Below are 6,540 nucleotides of genomic sequence, written 5' to 3'. Positions count from 1 at the left end.
GGTTTCTTTCTGGAAGTTTGGGTATATATCGAAGAGTTTTGCATTGATTTCACGTTAGGGGGGTCTCCGGGCTGTCCACGAGGTAGGGGTGCGCGCCCCAGGGGGGTGGGCGCGCCCCCCCACCCTCGTAGGCAGCCCGGGACTCTTCTGGCCTGCTACTGGTACTCCGTGGGCTTCTTCTGGTCCAAAAATGATCTCCGTCAAGTGGCACGTCAATTGGACTCCGTTTAGTTTTCCTTTTTTACGATACTCTAAAACAAGGAGAAAACAGAAACTGGCACTGGGCTCTAGGTTAATAGGTTAGTCCCAAAAATCATATAAAATATCATATAAATGCATATAAAACATCCTAGAAGGATAGTATAATAGCATGAATACTTCATAAATTATAGATACGTTGGAGACGTATCAGAGCCATGCAGCGACAAGGGACTCAGGCGCACCCCATGCGTCAGACGAGGCGCGCGGCCGCGGAAGCGGTGGAGAAGGCCGCGGCAGCGAAGAAAGCCACAGTTGCCGCTTCCTCCTCGACCAAACGCGCCGCTTCTTCTTCCTCATCCAAGCATGCAAGGACCCCGTCCCCTTCCCCTGCGGGCACGATCCCAGCGGCCGACTACGACCTTGGGTCTTTCAGCCCAAGGACGAAAAGGAGGGCGGAAGAGGAAGATGAGTAAGTTCCTTGCTTCCCTATACGTTCCATGTTTCCTCATTTGAATTGCTCCATCTTGACTTGATCTCACTGTTGCAGGGACACAGAGACACTGGCTCAGAGGGCGGCAAAGAGAGCCAGAGCCTCGACGAGTGCTGAGCCCCCGACAAGCACTCCTCGTGCGTCGGGGACGATCTTCATCAGCCCGGAGACCAGCCCCCACTCCAGCCCCCAACGTAAGTTTGTTACCTATTTCTCGCTGGCGGGCGTTGGAGCGTGTATCCTTATTGATGATCTTGTCAGGCTTGCAGGAGGAGAGCAGCAGCAGGAGGAGCCACTAGGGGCCACCCCCGACACGCCGCCTCCATCAACTACGCCGACCAAAGGGGCGTCCCCGGCAAGGGCATCCACCGATGAGCCCACGCGCATGGAGGAAGATGTGGCGAGCACAGGTGTTGGCGACCCCGTCCTGGCAACGAATGTTGCCGAGGAGGGGGACGTGTCCTCCCCACTTGTCGTAATAGAAAGCTTGGATCTTAGAGAGATAGAGCTGTCGGGTAGGAAATCCACTTGGGCTAATTCGTTACCAAACCCGACGTTTGAGAAGCTGGACCATGTCCTAGCTAGCGTCGAATGGGAACAAAAGTTCCCCCTCGTAACAGTCCAGGCGCTTTCGCGTGCTATCTCGGATCACACCCCGTTGCTTGAAGACTCTGGCGCTCCAACCCATGTGGGAAATAAGAACAACTTCTCTTTCGAATTAGCGTGGTTTGATAGAGAAGGGTTCCTCGATTTGATTGCTAGAGAATGGACTAAAGATTCAGGAGGAAGGTCACCTGACGAAAGATGGCAGTGTAAGATTAGGCATCTGCGAAGTTTCCTTCGTGGATGAGCTAAGCATACGCATGGGATTTATAAGGCTGAGAAGGAAAGGCTCCTTTTACTTATTCAAGCCCTAGACTTAAAAGCCGAAACCTCTATTTTAGATACCAGAGAGCTGGAAACTAAGATGGAGGTAGAGTTGAGGCAAAAAGAACTTCTTCGAGAGGAGGAATTGAAGTGGGCTTTGCGAGCTAAGGTTCGCAAAATTGTCCAAGGGGATGATAACACTCAGTTTTTTCATATGATTGCAAATGGAAAGTACCTCAAGAAGAGGATTTTCCAGCTAGAGCAGGACGAGGGGACGATTGTAGGACAAGAAAATTTGAAAGTTATATAACTAATTACTATAAGCAGTTGTTTGGACCTCCGGAGGATAACTTCGTGTCCTTAGATGAGTCCAGGGTTGAGGATGTCCCTCAACTTGCGACAGACGAGAATGAGATTTTGACAGCCCCTTTTTCGGAGAAAGAGGTGTTTGAGGCCATTTCATGAATGAAGAACAATAAGGCACCTGGGCCGGATGGTTTTCCGGCGGAGTTTTATAAAAAATGTTGGCACATTATTAAGGGGGACTTGCTTCCGATGTTCCATGAGCTATTCTCTGGACAGGTTCAATTGTTTCAACTGAATTTTGGAATGATAACTTTACTTCCTAAGAAAACAGAGGCCGTTCGCATTGAGCAGTTCAACAAGAAGCGTACAAACAATTGTTCGGGTGTGAATTGGGGGCTTTACCGTTCACGTATTTAGGTATACCCATTCATCGTCGTAAGCTGACCAACAGAGAATGGAAGTGCATTGAGGACCGTTTTGAGAAGAAACTGAGCTGTTGGAAAGGCAAGCTCATGTCATATGGAGGACGATTAATTCTTATTAATTCGGTCCTCACGAGTATGCCCATGTTTCTTCTCTGCTTTTTCGAGGTACCGGTTGGAGTTCGGAAGAGGCTAGATTTCTATCGATCACGCTTCTTTTGGCAGAGTGATGAACTTAAGCGAAAATAGAGACTTGCTAAATGGGATATCATCTGTAGGCCGAAGGACCAAGGGGGTCTAGGTATTGAGAATCTGGAAGTGAAGAACAGATGTCTCCTTAGCAAGTAGCTGTTTAAGCTTTCAGCCGAGACGGAGGCCACTTGGGCTCAGATCTTGCGTAACAAGTATCTTCACTCTAGAACTTTGTCCCAGGTGACAGTGAGGCCGACTGATTCACCCTTTTGGAAAGGATTGATGAGAGTTAAACCACTCTTTTTCAATAGGACAAGGTTCATAGTCGGAGACGGTACCGCTACAAGGTTCTGGGAGGATACGTGGTTTGGGGAGACGTCCCTCGCACTTCAATATCCTTCTTTGTATAACATTGTTCAGCGTAGAGATGCTTACGTTGCAACAGTTGTGCAATCCACTCTGTTCAATATTCAATTTCGGAGGACGCTAGTGGGAAACCGTTGGGAAGCCTGGCTCCATCTTGTGAGAAGATTGATGGATATTTAGCTATCTCAATAGCCAGATCAGTTGTGTTGGAAACTTACTAAGAACGGAGTGTTCTCGGTCAAATCCATGTATTTGGATGTTATTAACACTTGCATGATTCCTAGCTCGAAACATGTCTGGAAAGTTAAAGTTCCTTTGAAAATCAAAGTGTTTATGTGGTTTGTGCATAAACAAGTTATTTTGACTAAGGATAATTTGGCAAAACGCAATTGGATAGGTTCTACAAGATGTAGCTTTTGCGACCAACACGAATCAATCAAACACCTCTTTCTTGATTGTCCGCTGGCAAAAATTATGTGGCGGTCGGTTCACATAGCTTTTAACATTAATCCACCGAATTCTATCAACGCGTTATATGGGACGTGACTTGATGGGATAGATTCAGATATAGCGAGACACATTCGTGTAGGCGTTTGTGCTTTATTATGGGCAGTCTGGAACTGCAGAAATGATCTGGTTTTTAATAGAACAACAAACATTCACTTTTTGCAGGTTATCTTCAGGGCCGTTGTGTTGATCCGTATGTGGTCGCTACTCACTCCGACGGAGGCCAGGGAGCGTTTGGTTACTGCGTCTACCCGATGGAAGATGGTAGCACGGGATATTTTCAACCGGTTTTGATAGCCGACGGTCATGTAATAGGATAGGCATGTAGTGCTCCTACATTTTTATGCCAGCCGGTTGTGGCTTTTCTTTTGCTGCTTTGCTCTTCATGAGCCTTTGTTTAGTACTTTGTTCGAGACTTGGAGACTTATGTTGGATCTTTTGTTTATTAATAATATTGGCCGTGTGTATCGTTCTGATGCAGAGGTTGGGGCGAACCATGGTTTTAAATAGCCCGCTATAGCGTTTAGAAAAGGTCCCGCGCTAAGAGTCTTTTATTCAAACACTTGAGCAAACATTTTAAATAGCTCGCTATAGCATGCTATAGCATCTAGAAGAGGTCCGCCGCTAAGAGGCTTAGCGCGCTATTTAAAACTTTGGGGCGAACCCCCTTTCCTTAAAAAACATTTTTAAGGCAGAGCTGTACCATGCCGCTAAACCGACTGACACATGCAGCCTCATAGCTATATATTTTCGGAGTGATGCCTTGCCAGACTTGCGAGTGAACTGAGCGATCGATGGTGTCATCTATATATGTATTAGTTGCCTACTATTTGAATTCAGAGCTGTGAGCACTTAAGATGATCAAGAATAATCTGATATTCTGATTGATTAATGGTCAGCTCTCAGCTGCAGGTAGCTTTTGCCAATGGCTTCTGTTGGGGACTTGGGCGCCAGCTAGCTGGGGACAGGTTAGATGATTTCATGAAGCATGTGTCTGGTTCTTTGCTTGGGTTTGGAGGTGAAGAAGGAAGAAAGATTTCTCGCCCATCTGCGCGCCAAATTGGCTCGAAAGACAACCCATCCAGCCTGCCGAATCTCTAGGGAAAAGAAAAGAACATGTCTACGTGTTTCTTGTAAGCTGGCCGGCCGGAAAGGATCAAATAGAATAGCATACAGGCGGCCGTGCATAGCCATACACACACCAGAGGCAAAGGCAACGTAGAAAGGCAAGCACTTGGCTAGCGAAGAGATCGAGACATACCACGCACAGGACCAGAGGGATGGCAGAGACGGCAATCACGGCGGTGCTGGCCAAGATCGGGCAGCTGGCGGCGAGCGAGGCCAGGGTGCTGCTTCAGGTGGGCGATGACTTGGTGCTGCTGCGCGACCGTTTGGAGTGGCTGCAGGCCTTCCTCCGCGATGCCGACCGGAAGCGCCGAGCAGGCACCGACCAGCTGACCCGCGTCTGGGTGCGGCAGACACGTGACATCGCCTTCCAAGCCGAGGATGCGCTCGACGATTTCTTTTACGAGGTTCGTTTGGTGCTTGCGTTGCTTATTGGCTAACTCCTCTTTAATTTTCTTCTTAAGAAATCTTTATGCTTATAGTTAGTGTCTAAATCATAGTTTAGGGTATATAAGTTTATCTTAGCGGTTCAACTACCGAATTGGTTTGGATCACGTTGGAAAGATCCGTCTTCAGATCGGCCGGGACTGCTTCATTTACACCCCTAATCATATACAGTACTAATTAAAAAAGTAAGCTTAAAATTTACAAGTGGTAAATACAATTTCATCTAATGGATACTCCCTCCTTTCCTTTCCGGTTTAGAGGGCCTATCTCCAAACTTAGAAAACTTCCATTTATAAGGCTCATTGTCCTGGAAACAGGCAAAAAAAGCTATATGTGCACATTGAATTGTACTCCCTCCGATCCGTAATAAGTGTCGCAGTTTTGAACTAAGTTGAGTATCAATTTTTGTTCTCATTGTAAAATCAACCAATGCATGAAGGTGTGCGAGGGCAATATGTGGGAATGCCTAGAACTCAACTAGATGAGATATAATTTGGTCTCATTCACCTTTTTTATGTCCATTCATCACTAATATGGGCTGCCATTGTTTTTCCCCTTGTGCTGCCTTTTCTTGTTATGTAGGCTTAGCTGGGCTTGTTTTGTACTGCATACTATATACTTCTCGTCCACTGTTGATTGTGTCTTGTTTTTTTTTCTAAACATTTGCATGGCTGAAGTATTTGAGAAAAAAAGGAAGGAAGTGCTTACACGCAAATCTTCTACGCATGTCAAGTAGGATATATGCATCATGTTCACTACTGTCTTTTTTTTACATTTGCATGGATCATGTCCTTTTACTCTGTCTTGTACTCGCAATGTCAAGTACAATTCAAATTGGATGTAGCAATGGTCTCAAATAGTTGTGGTTGCAATCAAACATGATGTGCTCATGTGTATTTGCACGAAGGTGAGCTAGTAGAAAAAAAATGTTATTTTCAAAAGAAAAAAATAGGGACGCACATGTTTCACAATTGTTGCGATTAGTAAAATCTTGCATGTGTGCGTCACGTGCAACTCACGCACATGCGACTAGTAGAAAAATCTAAAAGAAAAATAAATCAAGCATATGCATTAACTTTGCGAACGTACGACTGGCATGAGAACATAAAAAAGCAAACATGCAATTGGCCTATCTCCAGTTGTAGTCGCTTCATGCACATGCACTTGCAGCCAGGTTACTACACTTGCAGTTGCATGTCTAGCCGTGGACATGCAACTGGCTCGATGGCCCCCTCCCGACCATAATTGCAGTCGATATGAGCCCATGTAGTTGCAGTTGGGCTATAATTTTTGCAGTTGCATGTCTAGTGATGAACATACAACTGGCCCCATTTGCAGTCACATGCGTGCCCCTCCAGCCGCAGTCGGGTTACAATGCTTGCAACTGGCTCTGACAACTCCCCTCTCAGCCCCGTTGCAGTCGCTTTGTGCGCGCGCGGTTGCGGTTGAGTTATGACATATGCAGTTGCATGTCTAGTCGTGGACATGCAACTGGCCCAACAACTCCCCTACCGACCTGAGTTGCAGCCGCTTTTGTGCCCGTGAAATTGCAATCAGGTTACAATGCTTGCAATTGCATGTCTAGTAGTGGAAATGCAACTCCCCTCGAGTACTCCC

Source organism: Triticum aestivum, chromosome 5D (genome assembly GCF_018294505.1).
Source record: "Triticum aestivum cultivar Chinese Spring chromosome 5D, IWGSC CS RefSeq v2.1, whole genome shotgun sequence".
In the NCBI taxonomy this organism is placed as follows: domain Eukaryota; kingdom Viridiplantae; phylum Streptophyta; class Magnoliopsida; order Poales; family Poaceae; genus Triticum; species Triticum aestivum.
The sequence above is the reverse complement of the archived record's forward strand: the minus strand, read 5'-3'. Positions refer to the sequence as shown.